The 24,967-nt window shown below is 48.2% G+C and overlaps 1 protein-coding gene across 18 annotated transcripts in view; it reads right to left on the bottom strand.

Annotated features, from left to right (window-relative positions):
• The window catches only part of NFASC (neurofascin), a 175,465-nt gene that overhangs the window by 127,272 nt on the left and 23,226 nt on the right, over window positions 1-24,967 (bottom strand). The window contains exon 1 of one of the 18 annotated variants that reach the window (XM_031438745.2): window positions 10,812-10,987. The exons of the other annotated variants lie outside the window; for them this stretch is intronic. The gene's annotated coding sequence lies outside the window, so the exon portion shown is untranslated. Of the gene's footprint in view, window positions 1-10,811; window positions 10,988-24,967 lie in introns of those variants that run through there. 18 annotated transcript variants of the gene reach the window in all.

Below are 24,967 nucleotides of genomic sequence, written 5' to 3'. Positions count from 1 at the left end.
CCCACCCTCCGCCAAGTCTGGGCCACCTGGGGTCCCCTGAGCTGGTTCAAGGTCAGTCCCTGCCCAACATGCTGAGGTACCATCCTGGGGAACACACTGACACCAGGCCCTGTATCACTGCAACAAACAGCCTGGAGGCCTCCACCGCCACCACCACTGCCCCAGGGGAGCCTCAGTTGTCCGTATCCATAGCAACCGGCATCTGTGAGTAGCAGTCCCTGAAGGGAAGGCAGGCAGCATCACTCTGGCCGCTGTGTTGAGAGGAGACACGCTTTTCTCCTGTGGGTTTGGAAAGCCCTCAACTCCTGAAAGAGGTGTCCTCATCCGCTTTCATCCGTTTCTTCCCTCTGTCTACAAGGTGCAAACGGTGACTACACGCTGACTTGAAGATGGGATGTTCTCCTGGGTTCTAGTTGAAGCTGATCCACACAAAATCTCACTCTTATATTACCTTGGAACTCAGGGTGGGAACAACTAGAAAAAAAACAAATCACACAGCTGGAAGAAACTTGGGAGGCCCCATCCACCCACCACTGAGCCAGGTGGCACTTCACCCCGTCTCATGACCAAAAAAAAAAAGCATTAAAAATTGAAATAGAAAAAAATTAAAATGGTAATAAATGCTAATAAATACTTTCCTTTTCTCCCTGTTACTTAAAGGAGATCCCAGCCTGGGACTCTCATTTCAAAGTTTCACATCCCTTTTTGGTCAGACAGGCAGAGCCTTCTAGTTTACCTTATCCGATGGGTTACGGTTAAAACATGGGCAGGGATGAGGGGCCTCCTGGGATGAGTGGAAAAGACAGTCACAGGTTTTCCTTTAAAATAAATCATTTACTGTTTCTTGTTACAGAGATAGCAGCTGATCTGACCCTAAAAAATATGTCCAAACGCACAAAGCAGTCCTCCATGCAAGAGAAACTGGGAAACCGGGCATACCAAGTCAGCTTCACCCCTGGAGGGCGGTGGCTGCTCCTGCAACTGGGGACCCGCCCCCTACAACAAGTACCCCAAGCCATTTGATACCTGGACCACGCTGAACCAGATCAGAAACTGCCCCTTCCTTATACCTAAAATGACTCCTCTCATTCCCACCTCCCCTCCCTTGCAAGATGCTGTCTTCCTTTAAATAAAAACAGAGCAAACCTAGCTCCTTCTCTTCTCTCCATCCCTTCCTGCTGCCTCAGGGGAGAACTTTCTCAAGGTCCAGTCCTCACTCTTCCCCTCCTCCCAAGGAACTGCTCTGTCTTCAAAACAAAAATAAATCCCAAGATCCTCTGTAAAGTGGAGAGGAAAAATGTACCATTTGGCTGCCCCAATCCCATGAGAAAGCACATCTGGAAGGGTTTTCTATAAGCACATTCCTGCAGCCTGAGATGGTCCCCTGTCCTCCCTACCTTCTCCCACCCCGTGATCTCCCCTCCCTACGCTCCTCATCCTGCTCAGACGGGGCAGCGCGGCATAATCCACTCCAGCACCTGGCTCGCTGCATGGGATGCGGTGAGCTTCAGTTTTCTTTATAAAGTAGGCATTCTTGTACCCATCTTACAGGTTTTCTGTACTCATAATCAGATAATGTACATCAAGTGTCTGGCACACACAAATGTTAGTTGCTATTAGCTGTTATTTTTGGGGACCACAAATTTTTCAAGAGCAGATAACCAACATTTCATAGTTGGATTCTCAGCTTTTAGCTCAGTGCCTGGCACATGGCAGATATTTTTAAAAATTCAAATTCAAATGTTTGTTAAATAAGTCTAGTTGAAGAGCCCATAGGCTGGTTTCCCACTGGCCCCTGCTCCATCCTAAGACTGCCTTGGCTGTTCCCCTCAGAGGACGGCTATCCCCACATAACCTTCTCTCCTCCCACTTAGAAAAATTCCAATAAAATCACCCAGCAGGAGGAAGAAGCTCTAAGAAAGGGAAGCCTCTCTGCATGCCACCCGCCAGGTCTTGCCAGGCCTCTCAAAAGATGTGTCCCCCTCCCCCTGCCTCCTGGACGGTGTTCTGTAGCCAAGCGAATAATGAACCATCAGAGGGGATTCCAACCGGTGGCAATTAACACTCTTCCAGCTGGGAAGTGATTTAGTTTCACGATGCCCAGACTGCCCTTTCCTCTTCCCTCTTCCAGAAAACACCAGCTGCTGCCACTCCACTTGGGGGGACCCCACAGATAAAAAACAAGAACCCGGACCGATGAAACAAGATTGGCCAAGTGTCCAACTTGTGGAAGCCGGGTGATGGGGACATGAGGATTCATGATCCTCGTCTCTCAACTCTCGTATATTTGGAAAAACAAACAAAACCTTGATTAATAATTCTGTATTTTACAGAACTAGGGCAACAAAGCCCAAAGGGTCCCCCTTTTCAAATCACAGGGGGAACTCCAGGCCTGGATTTCTACTGTGAAAGAAAAGAGCCAGGAAATTTCTCTGGCTTGTTTGCATTTGAAGGATCAAGGTGGTATTTAGAGGCGGTGTATGGAAATTGGCCTCTGTGAGCTTGGGCAAGTAGCTTAACCTCTCTGAGCCTCTCCTCTGCTTCCTTGTCCTTAAAACTCAGGCTTTGTCCCAGCCTCACAGGGCTGCCCAGGGAGGCAAAGGAAGTGAAGTGTGCACCTTGAACAGTACCTAGCCATTAGTAGACGCCTGATAAAATTTAGTTTCTTTTCCTTCCTTAATGAAACAAAGATATTCTATTAAGAAGCTTAATGGACTCAAAACTCCAGAAGAGAGCTAGTGGTCAAAAGTAAGTAAGACACACTAAAAAGAAAGCTTCTAGAAAAAGGAACTCAACTCCATTGCCTGGGAAACCTGAGTTCCCAATACTCATCCATGACTGAAGTATCTGAAACACATCATTTGCTATAGGCATTAAGTATAAAGGGACAGGGTGGCAGACTGGGGAAGAGAAATGCATCTGACTCCCAGCCCTTGGTCAGCAGCAGGTTTAAGCAAGAGTTGTTGCTAGGAGGCACTGATGAACTTTTAAATACCATGATGACCAAACAGACATCTGTACACAAACATTCGTAACAGCAGCATTATTCATGAGAGTCAAACTGTAGAAACAACCCAGATAACCACTGACAGATGAATAAACAAAATGTGGTCTATTTATACAATGAAATATTATTCAGCTTTTAAAAGGAATGGAATTCTGATACTTGCCAAAACATGGATGACCCTAAAAGACATTATGCTAAATGAAACAAGCCAGACACCCACACATACTGACTTCAGTTACAGGAGGTCCCTAGAGTAGCCAAATTCAGACAGACAGAAAGTAGAATGGCAGTGACCAGAGGCTGGGGGAGCTAGTGTTTAATGGGTACAGAGTTTCAGTTGGGGAGGATGGAAAGTTCTGGAGATGGATGGTGATGATGGTTGCACCACAATGTGAATGTACTTAATGCCCCTGAACTGCACACTTAAAAATGGTTAAAATGGTAAATTTGACATTGTGTCTATTTTACCACAATGAAGTAATAATAATAATGATGATAAAAGAAAAAGAAAAAAAAATACTATAATGACAACATTCTGGTCTGGGTTTTCCCCAAGGACTAAAAGCAATCTTAAAATACCCTTAAAATAGGCCCTCTTGTAACATGGGTCAACTGGGTCCCAGAAAAGTGAGAAAAACTGTAGCAAATCTTTAGCAATGTGTCCTTCTCCAGCAGGCTGCCACCTGGGATCACTACTGCTGTGTAAGAAGCAGTCCCGTCTGCTGGCCTTCCTGCCTGCCCAGGGAGAGGGTGAGCTGCAGACCTGAGCACACGCCCAAGAGTGTGGTGTGGGACAGCCCCACAGAGCGGCCAACAAGCCAAGCTCCCTGCTGCCTGTCCTCTGGCACCTCCTTGCTGGGTGGGCAGGACACACACCTCAGTGCCAGACCCCTTGGGTTGGACCTGACCAAGGTGTAAGGAGTTGGCCGGTTCCCTCCAGCACCTGTTGCAGAAACTGCCCTCCAAAGACTGCTTCCTCTGCCTCCCTGCCCCTCAATCCACTCAAAAGGACCCTGGCACTCCAGGATGAATGTTCCCTGCAGCTTTCACACCCACTTCGATGCAAAGAATGACCGCAACTGGGGCAGCAAAACCTGCAGAGGAGAGAGGACATCCCGGCTGCCTCCCCACCCCTACACCGTAGGCCTTCCCTCCCGGATCCCACATCCACTTCCCAGCTAAGAGTGGAATCCCCCACATCTTGAGTTCCTCAGCCAGAGGCCAGAATCCCCTGAGATCGCCTCTCCCAGACTCAAGCAGAAGAAGGGGAGGGTCCTTTGGCCAATGTGTACTGCGCCCACAAACGAGGACGGGGGTCGGCTGAGGGGCTCGGGGAAGAAGGCTGGAGAGGGTGCAGGGACCTGGGGAAATCTCCTGGCAGGGGTGGGACCCAGGTGTGACTTAAAGAACTCTTCTTCTCCCCTGAGGCTTATCAAACCCTGGAAGTGGCACAAAGAGACCAGCTATGTACAAACAGGTATCCAGAGCAGGCAAGGCCAGTCTGTGATGACAGAAACCCCTCAGAGGTTGCCTGGGGCCAAGTCCCTGGGGAGATTGACTGCCCGTGAGATAAGGGAATTTTTAGAGGCGATGAAATATTCTACATCCTGATAGGAGTGGGGGTAGCATGGGTGTGTATATTTGTCAAAACTCAACAGACTACACCTTTAAAATGAGTACATTTTACTGAATGTAAATTATACCTCAATACAATTTATTTTAAAAGTTAAAAAAAAAAAACCCTAAGAGCTCGGGTAAGAGCCACACGCTTTAGTAGTAATTTAGGAGGTAAATCTTAAAGGCTCAGGAAGGAAGACAATACATCCCAAATGACTGTGTATTTACTGGGCAATTCTATGCTGAGTCTAAGAAGCCTGCAGACCCCTCCTTCCTCCACGTCTCCCCACCAACCCCAGAATTTCAGAGTCAGGCAGACAAAGACCCCATCAGACCTCTTCTCGGGCTGATGGAAGTAAGAATTCCAAATGGTCCCTCAGAACTAGTTAATAACATCCTGTCTTGGTTGGGGATTGGCAGCCACCCCCCCACCCCACCCCCAGGCGGCTGGTCCCTACCATTGGCTCTCCGCAGGTGCGTGCGCGAGGCCCATTACCATGTCACTCACAGCTTCCCTTACAAAGACCCCCCCCGCAGGGGAGCAAAGGGCTGGAGACTGGGAGCAGTTACTCCTGTGAACTGAGCAGGCTCCCAGCACTCAGGCCTCCTGGACAATCTGCAAGAAGTTTGCAGAACGTGCCTTCATAGCCTGTTTTTAGGGAGAAGAAGCACTTGAACTTTCTAATACTGTATCATTCAGGCACTTCCAGATTCGTTTTTCTTTCCCCTTTTTCTGGGAAAATATAGTCTCTTCTCAGGCATGTGTGGCTTCTGGGAAGCTGACAGCTTCAGCAGTGTCCCCACACTCCTGGTCTACTCTGGAGGCCGACAGAGTAGTGGGAGTCTGGGGTCTCCCCTCCTCCCTGCAGAGAGGTCCACAGCCAAGAGATGGAGAGTTAGGAGGAAGGGACATAAACAGAATGCCTGGATTTGCTCAGAATCAGAAATTCAGCTCCAGGGTAACCAAAATTCAGATACTTTTACATTAACATCCCCATCCAACCCACCTTCTTTAGAGGCTGCATGATTCCAGGAGAAATAAGTAGACACTCAAATCCTGACTCTTTCACTTAATCACTGTGTGACCGTAGGCAAGTCACTTAACCTCTCTGTTTCTCCATCTATAAAATGGGGATTGTGGTATCTGCCTCCTCAGGTTATTGAAAGAACTGAATGAAGATATATAGCAAAAGCACAGGGCAGTGACTGGGAGCAGCCGGAAAGCGTTACACCAGCCTCCTCCCCCCAAGTCCCTCACCCTGACCCTGCTCAGTTCAGAGCAAAGTGGAAAGCTACCTTTCCTTTTCAAAAGGGATTATAAATGCGAGCTGACTACATCACAGGGGCCTCCTTTAAGTTTCCCACCAGAGGGTTTGCTGTGTTTATACAGAAATGAAAATGTGGGCATTTAAGTACTTTTAAATGTCAACAGATGTCTGCTTTAGGTGTGCAAAGTGTACGTGAGTCCCTGAGAAGTATAAATGGGAAGAGGTTAAACATGAGACAGGACACCATCAATCTCCTAGAAGAGAATACAGGCAAAACATTCTCCGACATCAATCGTTCCAATGTTCTCCTAGGGCAGTCTACCCAGGCAATAGAAATAAAAGCAAAATAAACAAATGGGACCTAATTAAACTTACAAGCTTTTGCACAGCAAAGGAAACTATAAACAAAATGAAAAGACAACCTTCAGAATGGGAGAAAATATTTGCAAACGACGTGACTGACAAGGGCTTAACTTCCAGAATATATAAACAGCTCATACAACTCAATAACAAAAAAAACACCAAACAACTCAACTGAAAAAATGGGCAGAAGACCTAAATAAACATTTCTCCAGTGAGATATACATATGGCCAATAAGCACATAAAAAAATGCTCAATATCGTTAATGATCAGAGAAGTGTAAATCAAAACTACATGCGGTATCACCTCACACCAGTCAGAATGGCCATCATTCAAAAGGTCACAAACAATAAATGCTGGAGAGGCTGTGGAGAAAAGGGAACCCTCCTACACTGCTGGTGGGAATGTAGTTCGGTGCAGCCATTATGGAGAACAGTAGGGAGATTCCTTAAAAAACTGAAAACAGACTTACCCTATGATCCAGCAATTCAACTCCTGGGTATATATCCAGAGAAAACTCCAATTTGAAAAGATACCTGCACCCCAATGTTCATAGCAGCACTATTTACAATAGCCAAGTCATGGAATCAACCTAAATGTCCAACAATAAGCGATTGGATAAAGAAGGTATGGTATATATATATACAATGGAATACTACTCAGCCATAAAAAAAGAATGAAATAAAGCCATTTGCAGCAACATGGATGGACCTAGAGATTATCACACTAAGTGAAGTAAGTCAGACAGAGAAAGACACATATCATGTGATATCACTTACATGTAGAATCTAAAAAAATTATACAAATGAACTTATATACAAAATAGAAACAGACTCACAGACACAGAAAACAATCTTATGGTTACCAGGCGGGGAAAGGAGGAGAGAGGGATAAATTGGGAGTTTGAGATTGGCAGATACAAACTACTAACGTAGAGAACAGATAAACAACAAAGTCCTGCTACATAGCACAGGGGACTATATTCAGTGGATTACAGTAAGGAAAAAAAATAAGAAAAAAAAATATAAACAGACCACTATGCTATGTACCAGAAACTAACACAACATTATAAATCAACTATACTTCAATAAAAATAAAAATAATAAACTTGGTGAGGTTCAGACCAGGGACAAGACAGAGGTGGGGAGAAGGGTGCTGGCAGAGAAAGGACATGATTTGGGGCAGATGGCATTAGGACCAGGAGCCAGAAAGGCGGAGGAAGGGAGGTGGGTGCAGGATGGTGGGTTGGAAGTGCAGGAACTGAAGGCAGGGCCCCGGAGAGCCCATCACAGGGCAGAAAGGGGATGGAAAGAAGTCATGATTCGATTCCCAGGCCCCCAGACTGCTGGGGACAGCTGAGCTGTGAGGAAGATGGGTAAAGTCAGAAACCTGGCATAAAACAGAAGAGAGCTTTCACCTCCGAGACCCGAATTAAATGGGGCCAAAGGCAGCCAGGGGAGCAGGAGACCTAGACCTTGAGTGTCCGACCAGCATTGGCTCCCAGAGCTAAAAGGGGTGGCGGCAGGAAGCAGCCAGGGGATTGCTGGGCTATTTCAGCGGAGCCCAGGTGAGTGGCAGGGGACAGAACCACCCCCATGACGGCCTGGCCCAGCGTGTGATAACCGGGCCCTGGGTGGGAGAGCGAGACCAAAGTGGTCACATGGTCCTGGAAAGAGGGACCCTACTCCTCCTTCCTCCTGTGCTAAAGGATTTCATGGATTAATTCATTTATCTTCACAAAGGCCAAGAGGCAGGTGCTATTAATACCGCACTGGACAGACAAGGAAGCCAGGAGGTCACCCAGCCAGGGGCAGAACCAGGACTGGACCCCAGACAGTCTGGCGCCACCACCCATGTGTCTGACCCCTCCATCACACTGCCTCCAGGATGCTACACCCCCTCCTCACTGCAGCGAATCAGGGGAGGAGACAGCATCCCCTACCCTGCTGAGACTGCCCCATGACACAGATCAGGGTGACAGAGGGGGAGAAGCCACATAAACAGCCCTGCAGCTGGCTGCCAAAAGAAGCCCCCGTCCCCGCCCAGATGGCTCACTGATCCTACCAAGGGGCTCTCTGCTCTGGCCCCTACGCCGCCTCAGCTTGGAGCAGCCCCAGCAGCCATCCCTAAATACACATGAACAGGTGCTTGTGTCCTGTGCGGAAAGGTCCGGGAACAGGGGCCCTGGCAAAGCTAAGTCCTGTTTTCTAAGTGAACAAGGCACAACTGCCTGGAAGTCCATTAACCCACAGGCTGTTCCAGAGCTCCCAGGAGCAGCTGCCCCTTGTAGGGCTTCCTCTCGAGGCCTGGGGAATTCTCCAGCCTTCCCAGCCTTTCCTACATCCTACATCCCAGGTGGGCACTTGTTGTGCCCAGACGCCCAGAAGCTGCCCAGAAGGCACACAGTCTGGCATCTTTCAGGAACAGGCCATGTTGATCAGGGGTCCAGAAAACAGAGCTGCCAAAAGCCCAGGAAAGAAAACCCTCGAGTGCCCATCAATCCAGAGTCTGGCCTACAGGAAGGCCTCCTCCCTCTCCTGAAGAACTAGATGTTTCTCAAAGATCTCTAAGGAAGAACACTCCACATAGCCCCCTCTCACTGTCAGGGAATTTCCTTGCATCTGACCGCAAGCCTTGTGGTCACCAAAAGAACACACGCTGTTGCCTCCTACTGGGAGGCAGCGCAGCACAAGGGCTCGAGAGAGCAGGTTCTGGAGCCAGGGCGGACGGCGTGATGCTGGGCAACATGCTTTGCTCCTCTGGATCCCAGCAAAGCACAGCACAGGTTGGATGCTCTTCTACTTAGAGAGGGTGCGAGAGCTGGAGAAACAGCTGGGCTGGAGAGAGGACAGCGCAGGGTGTGAGAAGGGTTATAGGAGACGACAGACGTCCATGCTCCAGCAGTGCCGATCCTGGAGGAAGCTCTCAATGAACGGTCGCCCCTGTTATGACTGTTGCTGGTGTTCCCATCACTGGGGGAGGCCATCTTGCCGGTTCCTCCCGGTACACCATGAGCACAGCAGCCTCAGAGAGCGAGTGTTCACAGCGTGACTCAGCCAGCCTGCCTCCATGAGGAAGCCCCTTGTCTCTATTCCTGGACCTTCCAGGAACCTCCCACAGCAGCTGACAACCATAAACACAGCCAGTAGGAGCCCCCCAAAAAGCTTGGTGGAGGATGCCCAGCCGGTCTGACTCCGGTTGGATTGACCACACACATGCCCCCACGTCCAGCTGTTTCTCCAGCTAAGTAGATGAGGATCCAGCCCAGAAGATAAATCACAGAAATAGTGCTCCCAAGAGTGTGCAGATGCTTCTAAAAATAGTCACAGCTTTTTCAGACTGTGGGAGGGGAAGGGAAGCGAGTGACCACAGCGTCCGCAGGAGTGGAGCACCCAGGAGGAGCTGCAGTCTCAGCAAAGCCTCCCATCACCCCACCACACTGAGTCCAGGACCAGGGCAGGCGACACCAGGGATGCGCTGTGCTCAAGGAAGCCTGCCCTGTTTGCTTTGTGCCATGGATATGGGAACAGCCTGCACGCTCCGAGTCCTAGAGGGAGGCCCTGCCTGCTTTAAGGGAGGTTATCCCTTCTGGTTTGAGCCAAGGATGTGATGACTCAAAAAGCAAGTATCAGCCCATTCTGGCCCTAATGCAGTCTCAAATCTTCCTAGGTTAAGTAGGGTCCTTGGTCCAAACCCCTGCCACAGGGAGCCCCGCATAATGAAGGGGGCAGGACAGGCCTCCCACCACCTCCTTCCTTTTCCCTCCCAATTGACAACCAAACCAGCACACATCTCTTAGACAGAGCTGTTCTTAGATGAAAGGGTTTCCTAACTCAAGGTAGCTCCTGGCGAGAGCCACGTCCAGAGGTCAGCGGGAACACCACCTGCTTCTGACGGAGTCAGGTGACCCAGGCACCTGACTTCTCCCTTGTTCTGGTTCCTCATGAAGTGACAGGGGACCAAGACTCCCCTGAACCGGGACTGCCCTCCATCCCTAGAAGCCCACTGACAGCAAAATGGGCTGTTCTCACTTCTTTCCAACCAGCAGCTTCTGCATTCCTGACCTGAGATCCAGAGATGCCAAGACTGAGACAGGCTGAGCTGGAGGGAGAAGGCTGCTTTGGGCTGGTGGATCCAGGTGCAAAGGACTGGAGGAGAGAGAGGGAGAGGCTCAGGAAAGACTAACAGAGGAGAGGGCCGAGTCACAGTTAACGTGGGCTCTCCAATCAGGTCCACGGCCCCCAGCTCTCCCTCTGCCAGAACGCCCTTCAGCATCTCACTTTCCCAGACACCCCTGTTCGTCAGGCCAAAGCTCCCTGCCCACCCTCGCCCTTGCCTCTCTTTCTCTTAAATTTCAGCTCATTTATCGCAATCGCTCCTCTCCCCTCTAGCCTGCTTGCTTCGTGTTCCTGATCCTCACGCCACACTGGCCCACTCTCTGGCTAGGAAGCTTCTCGCAGACCTTACACACAAGCACAATTCCAGCATCATTAGGAAACTATGCAATTCTAAAACATGCCACTTGGGAGATTTTTGAGGGCAAAGCAGAAGGACTCACCTGGAAGGAGAAATGAGAGGGGGACAGGAGGACAAGGGGCAGGGCCTGAAGGAGTCGTGGTCCAGTTCATCCAGTGTGTCCTCAGTCTGCCTCCATGGGGACAGGTGGGGATGGGAAACTAGGCGTTTCTTAGACCCCAGGCCATCCCAGGGGGCAGATGGAGGCCTGAGCAAAAATCCCAGCTAGACCTTCCCCTTGGATGCTGGCCTCAGAGCAAACACAGCAGCCCTGCCCTCGGGGGAATCAAAATAACTCCTGGCTTCCCTGCTCCTTGCCGCCTCCCACTTGCCACCTCCCCAGCCCTGCGTGGCATAAACAGGGCTTTATGACCTCAAGCCCACCACGTCCTCTGAGAGGGCCGTGAATGGAACTCCACACAATACACTTGTTTATTAATAACCGCTCATCCCCCCACCCCCACCCCCCTTGCTCACCGCTGGGTCCCCTCATGCATAATGGAGGAGTTGTGTGGCCCATGACACAAGCAAGGCTGTGCTGCTCAGGCTCCGCGGGAGTAGACGGAGAGATGTACCAGGCCGGGCCAGGCTCCCTGAGGCAAGGGTGCAATGGGGAGCAGACCCCCCAGTTAAGACGCGGAGACATAATGCTTTGTGGGGGAGCACAGTACGGCGGAGGTGGTACCGGCCCTCCCCCGTGTGAACCCAACCAGGGCCCGCAGCAGGTCACGTAACATTTATTCAACACCCACCCTGCAAATCCAAGGCCAGGGCGCTGGCCCCGCACAGGACAATGGCTCTCCGTGAACTTCAACTTCAGCCCCCCGGTCCACTTCTGCTCTAGGGCCTCAGGACAAACCTTTCCCTCTCCCACCTGACAGCCCATCACACGTTTGATGACAGCCATGAGTGTGCCCTCACCCTCCCTCCAACACTCCGAATCTTCTCCAGGCAAATTATCTCCAGTCCCTTCAGCTGCCCCTCATGAAACCATTTCCAGTCTCTGCACTGTCCGGCTTCCCCTGAGAAGGTCAAACTCCCGAGGGTCAGGCTTTCCCTTAAAGTGTAAGGCCCAGCTCTCCTCTCCTGCTGGTGCGCGTGAACCCAGATAACATCCCTCTGCAGGGAAGTTTGGAAATACACTTTAAAGTCTTTAAAACGTTTACGCCCTTTGTTCCATTAAATTCCATTCCAAGAGTAGATCTTAAGTAAATAATCAAGAATAATTAAGAGTATGTAAGTCACACAAAGGTTCATCAGAACATTGCTTATAATGGGAAAAAATTAGAAACACCGTGAACAGCGTCACTAGGGGAAATGACACGTCCACAGCGTGACAGGCTATAGAGTGTGGAAATGATGGCTCTAGTCCTGCCATTGATCGGCTGTGTTACTTTGAGTAGGTTACTTAGCTTCTCTGTGCCTCTCTCTCCTTATCTGTATAATTTGGATGATGAAAGTATCAACTTGTGGTAGCTCAGTGGCAGAGCGTGTGCCTAGCATGCACAAGGTCCTGGGTTCAATCCCCAGTACCTCCATTAAAATAAATAAATTAATCAAAACATAAATTACCTCTCCCCCCACAAAAAAATTTAAAAAATAAAAGTATCAACTCAAGTTACAAAGATTCATTGATGACAGTGCCTGACACATACGATGAATGCTTTTTAAAAAAAGGCTTGGATTCTTACTACCATCTTAAGCAATGAAATATTACAGTTATTCAAATGATGAAATAGTGTAGAATATTTTTAATAACATGAAATTTAAGTGAAAAGGGCAGATTATAAAAATAGGATAAGGATGGCTATCTTTGGGTAGTGAAATTGCAGATAATTTGCATTTTTGCTTTGTGCTTATTTATATTTTCTAATTTTCCTGCAAAGAACATCAATTACTTTTGTTAACAGTTTGTAACAGTGTGGTGCCACCCCCAGCACAGAGCACAGGGCAGCCCTGGTCCCCAACGCGTCCCCGATGCTGCCTTTCCTCTGGGGGGGGCCCATCTGACATTGCCTTTGACCATCACATCCCACTGCTGCCTCGTACTGAGGGTCCAGTTGACAGCCCAGCCCCCTGGCCCTGGCGGCCTCCAGCCCCACACCTTGCCCGGGGCCGGGCCTTTTCCCAGAGGCTGCTTTTGAGCCCTTTCTCTTGCCTATAATGAACACGGAGCCGGTGGAGCTTGTAAGAGTGCGGGAAGGAGAGCTGAAAAAGGCACAGAGTGGGAGGTGCTGGCATAAGGCTCAGAGCTGGATAGAGCAGTGCCTCTCAGGGGGGAGGAAGAGGCAGCCCCTCTTCCACATCAGCAGGCAGAGAGGGGCAAAGAGACCACATTTATCTCACACTGGAGAGGAGTACAGGGAGGCAAGACTCTGAGAAAATCAGGCAAGCATCCAGATTGAGGGGGTGGCTGGGCACCCACAGGGTAGCCACTGCCCCTACCCCGCCATCCACTGCGTTGGAGTCCCCTTGGCTTTTTTTTTTTCTTTGTCATGGAGGCAGCCATGCTGGCCAGTCCCTCAGAGCCACCTGCAGATAAAAGCTCCTTTCTCAACCCAGAGAGATCACCAGAGGAGAGCACTGAGTGGGGAGGGTCAGCAGTAGAGAGCAGAGAGCTGCGGGGCTGGCCATGGAATGTGGGTCACATTCGCAGAGGACAGCCCACGCCAGCCCAGAAGGGCTGTGAGAACAGCTGGCGAGCCTGGGGGAGAGCTCCCGCCTGCTCCACCCCCCACCCCCAGGATCACTCCCCCGCCATCCACAGCCCCCTCCAAGAGTCCTGGCGTGCCAAGCCCAGCCCACCCACAGAACAGCAGTGGAATGACCTAGGGGACTGCTGACCTTGCCAGAGCGTGGCCAAGGGACTGCCCATTACAAATCGTGGGGACAGAGCAGGGCTGGGTGAGCCTGAGGCCCTCAAACCATATTTGGCTTTTTGTTTTTGTTTTTGTTTTGGCTTTTTTTCTTTTTATTGAAGTAGAGTTGATTTAGAATGTTGTGTGAGTCTCTGGTGTACAGCACAGTGATTCAGTTATACACACACACATATATATTCTTTTTCCTATTCTTTTTCATTATAGGTGACTACAAGCTATTTTTTATCCTTTTTTTTATTGAGTTATAGTAACTTTACACTGTTGTGTCAATTTCTCGTGTATACAAGATACTGAATGTAGCTCCCTGTGCTACATCAAACCGCATCTGCGAACTGTTAACTGTTGTGGTTAAGGGTCCAGTCTCATCTCTAGGCACATAATCCTCATTTTCCAGAATGAAAAGCAATTTCTACTCCAACAGGAAATGTGCCGTCATGAAGGACTTCGTCTGAGTGTTGAAGCAGTAGCTGGTGGCCGCTGTCAGAGGGGCTGTAAAATCCTTGCGCGGAGCGGCAGGTGGGCTGAGAGCACCGCTGAGCGCTGGGCCAGCGCTGAGGCCCCAGCATTACATGAGGCTGGAAGAGGCCAGAGAGAAGCAAGTCACTTAGAAGGGAGCCTGGGATGAGAATGACAGGAGTCCCCAGAGCAGCGGGGCCTGAGTCTGGGCCCCCCTCTGCTGTGGTGTGACTGCTGCCTGGGTCTGTCTGTGGTTGTGCCTACGTGGGAGCGTGTGCTTGTGAGTCTGCATGAAGCCACGTACCTGCGAGTCTCTGGGGAGGGGTTTCAGTTGCCATGGGTACGCCCTGTGTGTGTGAAAATGTCTCAATGTTTGTATACCTAAGTGAGCATGCCGACTTGCCTGGCTCGGTGGGCATACGTGTATGACTGTCTCAGAGTGTCTGTCTGCTGGTACATGTGACTTAGGTTATTAGTGAGACTCCGTATGTCTGGGTACCTGTCTCTGCATGGCTCCAGGTGTCCCAGTGCATGTACGCGGCACAGACTGTGTGTCTCCTTGGGTATACAGGTTGGTATCACTGTGTACGTATGTGAGTGCACACACATATGTGCAGGTTATGATATACGGCTGTGTGTACTGATGTGTGGGTCTCTGGGTTTCAACGCGTGTGTTTGTCCCAGTTCCTATACTCCTGTTTGTGGTATGTACCTGTATCTTGATGTGTGTACCATATCTGTGTGTGTGCCTGTACACGCACGTACAGGTGTGTGGAGGCGCAGAACCAGGAGGGGATGGGGCAGTCCCATGGTCTGCCTGCTGCTCCCCAGTCGGAACAACACAGAATGAGTTATCTGCGTGCAGACCCTGCAGGGGCTCCCTGTTTCTGCAGAAGAAAACCCACCTCTCCCAGGCTGACATCTAGGGAACTCCTTGTCAGCATTCAGTAATCTGCCTACATTTGTTTTTTTCCAAAAGCCTGAGATAGCACCTTCACCTCTGCTTTTTCTGTTTATTTGCCTCGAATTCCCTTACCCCATCTCTGCCTAACAACATCCTACTCATCCCCTAATGACTAGTGCCAATGCCACCTCCTCCAGGAGGCCAGTCCAATCTTCTAGCTAGATGTGACCATTCCTGCCTCTGGCTTCCAAACAAATTATGTCTGTCCCTCATCTAAGCACAGATCCTGTTCTCTTTCCATTGCAATGATGTGTGCAAGTATTTCCTCCACTACCAGACAATGAAGATCTTATAGTCAGGAACTTCCTCCTGTCCTTTGTAGCTCCCTAGGTGCCTGGTTCAATGTCTGGTACACAGAAGCCTGCAGTAAATATTTACTGACCTATACGACTTGAGTTTAGCTACCCAGCAAGCTGCAAACGGAAACAGCATTCACTGTTCTGGGGCCCTTAGAACTGGGCAAGTACAAGTCATGGGTCTGAGAGTCCCCAGCCCTAGTGTGCTGTCGGGCTATGAAAACCCACTTGCCATTTTCTGACCCAGGCTCTGCACTGTCTGAAGGAGCATCTTCTGGGAACAAATGCCCAAGGTCAAGTGGGACAGTCCTGCCAGCTTCTTCATTCTTGCGGAGCATGGTTACCTAAGAACCGACCTCTCTCAGAGGCTGGGCACAGCTCCAAAAGCCTCATCCACACCAGAATTCATAGGCCTGCCACTGCCGCCAGGCTGGAGTCCAGTTACCAATTTTCCTTTAGCAATCCTGCACGCAGACTCCGAATCCCAAGGTTCCCTCACGCAGGCTGAGCTTTTGCACCATGAAGATGCAGCCTATTCTGCCTGCCCGCCAGCCAGCCAGCCAGATCTCCAGCCTTCGGAGCAAGACCCTGGCTGCTGCCGATGGGGGAGGGAGCAGGTAGCACTCTCCAAGGCCGGGTGCTGGGACAAAGTTCACCTGAACAAAGCACTGAAGACAACAGCAGTCTTTGACTCCTACTTCGAGGCAATCTACTGGGAAGGCTGAAAGTCTACAAAAGAACTGACATCACCAAATGATGATAAAGATGTGATACAACTCAAACACATACACTCTTGGGAGAAGAATAAATTAGCAAATCACTTTGGAAGACTGAAAGTGTGCGCTAAAGCTCAGCATACTTCCACCCTGTGGTCCAGCAGCGCTACCTCTGCGCATTCACCCAGCAGAAGTCAGCACTCATATCCATAAAAAAGGATGTACTACAGTGGTTATTCCGCAAAAGGCCCTGAATAATCAAAACAATCTTGAAAAAGAACAACAAACCAGAGACTCACATTTCCCAATTTCAAAACTGACTATAAGACTATAGCAGGCAAATCAGTGTAGCACTGGCGTAAGGGCAGACAGACCAATGGAACAGAACTTAGAGTTCAGAAAGAAACCCATACATCTATGGCCAACTGATTTTTGACAAGAGTACAAATCCACTCAACGGGGGAAAGAACAGATTCTTCAACAAATGGTGCTGGGACAATTAGATTTACACATGCAAATTAATGATGTTGGACTCCTATCCCACACAACACACAAAAGTTAGCTCAGAATGGATCAATGACCTAAGGATAAGAGCTAGAACAATAAAACTCTTAAAAAACTAGCGGTACATCTTCACGATCTTGAGTTTGGTAACAGTTTCTTAAATACCCAAAGCACAAACAACAGAACAAAAAATAGATAAACTGGGCTTCATGAAAATTTAAAACTTACGCACAGCAGAGGACACTATCAATAAAGTGAAAAGAAAATCTGCAGAATGGGTGAAATATTTACAAATCACACATTTGATGAAGGTTTAATATCCAGAATATTAATAAAGAATTCCTAAAACTCAATAACAAAAAGCCAAACAACCCAACTTAAAAATGGGTAGAGGATCTGAATAGACACTTCTCCAAAGAAGACATACAAATGGCCAAAAAGCAAATGAAAATATGCTAAACACCCTTAACCATTAGGAAAATGCAAATCAAAACTATATTTGCAGCAACATGGATGGACCTAGAGATTGCCATTGCTAAGTGAAATAAGCCAGAAAGAGAAAGAAAAATACCATGTGACATCACTTATATGTGGAATCTTAAAAAAAGACAAATGAACTCATGTACAAAACAGGAACAGACTCACAGACATAGAAAACAAACTTATGGTTACCAAGGGGAAAAAGGCGTAGGAAGGGATAAATTGGGAGTTCCAGATTTGCAGATACCGCTACTACATATAAAATAGATAAACAACAAATTTCTGCTGTATAGCACAGGCAACCATATGCAATATCATGTGGTAACTTCTAATGAAAAAGAATGTGAAAACAAATATATGTATGTATATGTATGACTGAACTATTATGCTGTGCATCAGAAACTGACACAACATTGTAAACTGACTATACTTCGATTAAAAAAAAACACCTTGGTCAAAAAAAAAAAAACTATAAGGAGTGGGGAGGATGTAGCTTAATTAGTAGAGTGCATGCTTACCAAGCACGAGGTCCTGGGTTCAGTCCCCAGCACCTCCATCAAGTACATAAATAAACCTAATTACCTTCCTCAAAAAAATTAAAAAGAAAAAACTACAAGGAGATAGTTTTACACCTACTGGCAAGTTATAATCAGAAAGAAAAAAAAATAACAAGTGTTGATGAGATGGAGAAATTGGAACCTTCCTACATTGCTGGTGAGAATGCAATATGGTGCAGCCACTGTGGGAAAGTTTGGCGGATCCTCAAAAAGTTATCCATAGAATTACCATACGATCCAATAATTCCAATCCTACATATACACCCAAAAGAACTGAAAGCAGGAACTCCAATAGATACCTATACACCTGTGTTCATCACAGCATTACTCACAATAGCCAAAAGGTGGAGAAAACCCAAATGTTCATCAACAGATGAATGGATAAACAAAATGAGGTATATCCATACAACAGAATACTATTTAGCTATAAAAAGGAATGAAGTTCTGAGTCGTGCTGCAACACCAATGAAGCTTGAAAACACTGTGCTAAGTGAAATAAGCCAGACACAAAGGGACAAATATTGTATGATTCCACCTACATGAGGGACCTAGTATAGCCAAATTCATAGACTCAGAAAGTAGATTAGAGGTTATCAGGGGCTGGGGTAGCAGGGAATGGAGAGTTGTTGCTTAATGGTTACAAAGTTTCTATTTGGGGTGATGAAAAAGTTTTGGAAATAGAAGAGTAGTCACAGTTGGACAACATTGTGAATTTTAAGTTGTACACCTAAAATCATTAAAATGGCAAATTTTATATCAAATATATATGTATATACACACACACGTATACTTACTAAAATAAAAAACTAAAAAAAAAAAATCGCTGCAGCATCCTTCCCTGCTTTGCTGTCAAACCCATCAACATCTGACCCCAAATAAATGATTGTTAGAATAAATGTGACAAAGACATGAAACAGACTTCAGAAGCACTATTTCCCCAGAGGGCAATAGTCTTCAAACCCTGGAGTGAGTGACTGTGGTGATGGAGTGGTACAGGGATCTAGTCTTGAAATTCCACTGAGCTTGTCATCCACTTCTCGGTCCTGGTTGTATAATGGGGACAGTGTCACCAGGCTTCAATCTGCCTCTGAAATTTCAGAAGAACCAGACTATGCTTCTCAGACCCACCACCTTCCCTCCAGGCCACTGTCTAGATTTCTTTAGTTTCATCCTCTTCGAAGCTCACTTCCGCTTTTTGAACAAAGAAGAAAAACACTACCATCTAGTAAGTCAGATATATCCAGCACATTGGCCTAGGAGCTTTGCCCAAAGTTCTTTGCCAGATTTCCAAAGCTGGCTAAAATATTTAACCTTTAAAGGGAACCCCTGGGTTATCCAGGCTATAGCAAGAGATGTGCTCTTTTGAAATTTTAAAAATTCAACTCACCAAGGTACCAGTTCACATATACTTCTCACCAACCTCCCTTCTCTAGACATCGTCTCCAAAGATGGAGAATGATCAACGGGCGTTCTGTACGTGGTCCCCTTCCCAGCCAGACTGACAGCTGGGATTACCTAACTGCCCTACTAACCGTCGTGAAGAGGGAGAGGCTGCCCTCTGACCCCTTCCTCTCCAGCAGCTGGGCAAGACCATTTTGTGTTAACCATCCCACCACACTCCCGGGTTGCATTTTGGACTCTTGTCTCCCTAAAACTCCTAAAATGCGTATCTTTCTTGATTTCTTGGAGGTGTACAATAATTCAATAACCATTTGCATTGTCTTTTTATTGTACGTCTATAAGGCTTTCTGACTGATCTTTTAAATGAAACACCAGGATTTATACATTCAAATGAGTCCTGACTCCTTCAAAGAAGTCCCCTTGGGAGGCTATATACATATTCCAACAATGCACTTGCCTGTGCCCAGAACGTTTCTGAAGCTTCTCTTTGGGAACTGCTCTCAAAGTCTGTGGCATATTCTTTTGATGGGCCCCCAAGGTGGCAAATTTTTATCTTATGTGGGTAGATTTGATTTTTTTCCCCTTAAGTTGAAAGATAGAGCTAACAATGGGAAAGATGGTGGATGACGCAGTTGGAAATACTGTTTAGTGTTCAAAGCAAAGAGTGATTATCAAGGGAAGATCTCTGACGACTATTCCCAGGGAGGATGAAACAAGATTCTGAGCACTGTCTCCATCACAGGAACAAGTGTGCAACCCTCAAACGGTGCAGCTCTGCAGGACAATACTTGCATGAATGAGTAAGATCTGCTTAAACCATTAATAACAATGAGAAATCACTCCGTCTCACAGCTAGATTTCTTCGTTGTGCCCACCCACATCACTGTGTTTGACCAGGTGCTAGGAACCAGAACCTTTCCAAAAGTGGCTGCCAAAGGTCCTAGCCTAGGATGAGCATAGGCAGCAGGCTGCCCCCTCTTTCAAAAGAAGACAGAGATTGGCACGTGTAAAGATGTGGGCAAATCTGGTGGGTCCTTGTTAAGTTAAACATCAAATTAACCCCACTTCTGGGCATATATCCAGAGGGAACTCTAATTTGAAAAGATACAAGTACCCCAATGTTCATAGCAGCACTATAAACAATAGCCAAGACACGGAAGCAACCTAAATGTCCATCGACAGAGGACTGGATAAAGAAGCTGTGGTATATTTATACAATGGAATACTACTCAGCCAAAAAAAGGACAAAATAATGCCATTTGCAGCAACATGGATAGACCTGGAGATTGTCATTTGAAATGAAGTAAGCCAGAAAGAGAAAGAAAAATACCATTTGATATCACTTATATGAGGAATCTAAAAAAAAAAAAAAGGACACTACGAACTCATCTACAAAGCAGAAACAGACTCGCAGACATAGTAAACAATCTTAAGGTTATTGGGGAAAGGGGGTTAGAAGGGATGAATTTGGGAGTTTGAGATTTACAAATGTTAGCCACTGTATATAAAAGTAGATTTTTAAAATTTCTCCTGTATAGCACAGGGAACTATGTTCAATGTCTTATAATAACCTTTATGAAAAAGAATGTGAAAATGAATATAGTATGTATATGCATGACTGGGACATTGTGCTGTGCACCAGAAATTGACACATTGTAACTGATGCTACTTCAATTAAAAAAAAAAAAGACATTGAATTACCATATGACCCAGGTGCATACCCCCAAACACTGAAAGCAAGTGCTCAAACAAAACCTTGTACAGAAGTGTTCATAACAGCACTATGCACAGGAAACAACCAAAATGCCCATCAACAGATTAATGGAAAGACAAAATGTGGTGTATACAGATGAATATTCCAGAGCCACAACAGGGATGCAGTACTGACACCTGCTACAATGTGAATGAACTTTGAAAACATTATGCTAAGAGGCCAGACACAAAAGGCCACATACTGTATGATCCCATTTATATGAAATGTCCAGAGCAGGCAAATCCATAGAGATAGGAAGGAGATTAGTGGTTGCCAGGGGCTGCAGGAGGGGAGACTGGGGAGGGACTGCTTTGTCGGCAGGGGGTGTCCTCTGGGAGTGGCGGAAGTGTTCTGGAACTAGCTGGTGGTGATGGCGCACGGCACTGTGAATGAATGAGATGCCACTGAACTGCACACTGCAAAATGGGTAAATGGTCAATTTTATGCTATGTGTATTTTACCACAAAAAAAAGAAAAAGAAAAAAGAAGCAGGCAGAGTTTCTATGCTCGTCTTTGGCAGGAGAGTGGAGCTCGGAGGGTGGCAGCGCTGGCTGGTTGGCGGCAGTGTTGAGAGCGTCACAGGTGGGAGAGAGGTGAGGGTGCGGGGACACTGGCCCACACACCAGTGACAACCAGCCACTGCCCTGGCCCTTCACCCCCCCAAAACCATCAAGCCCGTAATAAATGCTTTCTGATGAGGGCTCAAGCCATGTGTGAAAAAAGATCCCCTGTGGTGAGAAGCCGGGACATTTCCTGAGATAAAGCCAGAGGAGGCCATTTCTAATGCAGCTGGTTTTCCTGTCAGCTCTAATCTCTGCCTGCAGCATCAGGACCATCTGATTAGGACATCACTGTTATCTCTTCTGGGTCATGGGGGCTGTGAGCCTGTGAGCCTGTGAGCCTGTGAGCCTGTGAGCCTGTGGGCTGGGGAGGGGGCAGGGAAGGAGCCTTCCTTCCCCTGGAGGGAAGACTCTCCTCCCCACCAGCAGCTGCTTGCATGAGGGCAACCCAGGTCACCAGCTCGCCAAGGCACCCCCTCCCTTCTTTCCCCAAGTCCCCAAGGGACTCACAGATGCTCCCCGGGCCTATCTGCCTGCCCAGCTCCAGGCTTTAGCAGGAAACTCACACACCAGCCAGGCAGCTGAGGGTGCTCTCCAACCACCCAGCCCCGCTGGCAGCCTCCAGCTTAGGGGTATGTTTTCCTAATCTTTGTGAGCAAGGATTTGCAAATTCAGAGACCAGACAAGACCCTTAGCAGCAATTACAAGACTAATAACATTAAGTCTTAAATGGTTATTACCAACCCAGATCCCTTATTAGCTGTGACAGCCAGTGAATCAGGGGAGTAGTGAATGGGAACACATATGAAAAAATAACTTTAAAAATTCAATGGTCTTAATCGCTGAGGCTCAGTGCAGCTGTTGGACCAGAGACCCAGCTTCCAGGAAAAGACGTGGAAAGAGACCCACGCACGCAAGGCCTGCTTCTGACTCAGTCGTTACCTGAGGCCTTTTTCAGACCTTGCTTTCACTTCTTGCACGACAGAGCGCCAGTATTTACTGGGCACCCTGGAGCCTACAGTACGGTGGGGAGGACAGACTTTCTGGTCAGCCGCATGCTCCTGGCATCTTCCCGTGCACTCAGGCCAGGAGGAAGGAACGACGGACCGGCCTCGGCAGCCAGTGATGGGCAGAGCAAGGACGACTCCCCTGGGGGCTGCGGCAGGGGGACGCAGCGCCCAGCTGCCCTGCTTGAAGGGATCTCTCCAGGGACGGAGGCACCAAGCGCAGTGGGCGTGGCTGGAGGTTGATCCTTCTCACTTGTTAGAAGGTGTCGGGAGACGGTGTGAAGCAGGCTGAGAGAAAAAGGAGCAGGCGGAGCACCTGCACTAAGGCGAGAGGACCGGCACGTGAAAAGCCAGTGAGATGACCTCTGGGGGGTCTTTCCAGGAAAAAGGAGCCAGGTTGTGGCCCTAGTCATCGACCCAGGGGCACTCAGGGTGGGGAAGGAGCTGCTGTGAGCCCAGAGTCCCGCACTGAACGCAGCCGGGCTCCACCTCGCAAGAAGGCTCCTGAGACGCTGAGAAAAAAGAGCGGGAGGGAGGGAGGGCAAGGGGAGAGTGAGGAGAGGCAGCCCTGAGAGGCAACCGGCAGGCCAGCCACTCAGAGCCGGCCTGTTGCCATGACGACGCCCTCCTGCGTGGGATCCGGGAATAAATTATTGATCTCAGACACTGCTTTCCCGCCTCCCCAAAGCCCCCAGCGCCCTCTTCGCTGCCACTACTAATCTCCCCTCCTCCACCTGTTCCATATTTGCCTGAAAGAGAGTCACTCCGAAACCAAACGGGAGCCCAGAAAAATCACAACGGCCCCCTAACCCTCCCTCCCTCCCAGCCTCCCTGCCTCCCTCACCATCATGCACCCTTGCTGCCCTACCCACCTGTTACAGGCTGAGCTGTGTCCCCCGAACTCATGTGTTAAAGTCTGAACCTCCCGTACCTCAGAATGGGACTGCATTTTGGCCTTTTAAAGAGAAAATTAAGGTAAAATGAGGTCATTAGGGTGGGTCTGAATCCAATATGATCGGACAGAGGCACCTTATAGAAGGTCCTTATAGAAGAGCAGGTACAGAGGGAAACGCACAGAGGACACAGGGAGAAGAGGACCATCTGCAAACAAAGGAGAGAGGCCACCGAAGAAACCAACCCTGCCGATACCTTGACCTTGAAACTCTAGGCTTCAGAACTATGAGGAAATAAATTTCTGTTGTTTAAGCCACTCAGTCCGTGGCACTTTGTTACGGCAGCCCTAGAAATACACCAACCAAATAGGACTTCCTTAAAGCCTGCCGTCATACTGGTGCCACACAGAATGAAAATGTCATCTCAGGAGCAGAGCCAGAGAACTCTGAGATCCCACGTGTTCACACAAGGGGCTTCCAGGGGCCTGAAGCTGGGAGACAGAGGTACGTGAGAGACAGGACAGCCCAGCCCAGAAACCAGCCAGCAGACCTGGTGCCGGGAAGGCAGGGCCAGGCCATGTGGGAGACTGCAGCCGTCCTGGGTTTCTCGCTTAGGACGACCACAGAAGAGTCATCCCACTTCCCAGGGCCCAGTTTCCTAACCTAAGTGAACACAAGGCTGCCCTGAAGGCAGAACCAGTGTGCAACATAGAATGATAACAGACAGAAGCATCCAAGGCCCCTGGCACAAGGTGGGTGGCCTTAGGGCCCCATTGTGAGACGGAGACAGCCCCTGCTGTACTGAGTCCAGTGCGTAAAACTGTGAGGGGTGATCTTCAAGTCAAAGGACAAGCTCTGGGGGAGGATGTGGAGAAACTGGAAACCTGGTGCATCACTGTGGGAATGTAAAATGGTGCAGCCACTGGGAAAACTGGTTTGGTGGTTCCTCCACAGGTTAAACACAGAATTACCATATGACCCCACAATTCCACTCATAGGCATACACTCAAAAAATTGAAAGCAAGTACTCAAACAAGTACACATACACACATTTTCACAGCAGCACTATTCACGGTGGCCAAAAGGTGGAAACAACCCAAAAGTCCATCAACAGATGAATGGATAAACAAATTACGGTGTATACATATGATGGAATATTATTCAGCCAATAAAAAGGAGGGAAGTCCTGATAGATGCTACAATGTGGATTAGTGAAAACTAAGTGAAAGAAGCTAGACACAAAAGGCTACATATTAAATGCTTTCTTTAAGATGAAATGTCCAGAACAGGCAAATCCATACAGATGTTATGTCATGCAAATTGCATCTTAATAAATAACTTCTTAAAGTTAAGCCCTAGGTATATGGGAGGTCTAGTCTCTCTACCTTTATGTATGTTTGACAGACATTTACATCCAGAATGCACACACATGCACACGATCAGTGATCGCTCAGTACCCCCTGCTCCCTACACACATCTCACTGTGCAGTTAGAGGTCTCCTCACTCTGCCTTTTCCCTCTGCCTCCTTATGTATCATCTTCTCTCTTTTTCTCCATGCATCAGAACGTTACTGATCTTTTAACATCTACCTCAAAGCCTGACTTTTGCACAATGCCTTCCCCAGCGACCCTAGTCACCAATGGACTTCTCCCTCCTAACTCCACTGCTGTTAACCAGGTGCCAGTTAAAGTTAACGGAATGGTGTTCTTTGTTTTGTTTTGTTTTGTTTTTT

Source organism: Camelus dromedarius, chromosome 21 (genome assembly GCF_036321535.1).
Source record: "Camelus dromedarius isolate mCamDro1 chromosome 21, mCamDro1.pat, whole genome shotgun sequence".
Lineage (NCBI taxonomy): Eukaryota > Metazoa > Chordata > Mammalia > Artiodactyla > Camelidae > Camelus > Camelus dromedarius.
The sequence above is the reverse complement of the archived record's forward strand: the minus strand, read 5'-3'. Positions and strand labels throughout refer to the sequence as shown.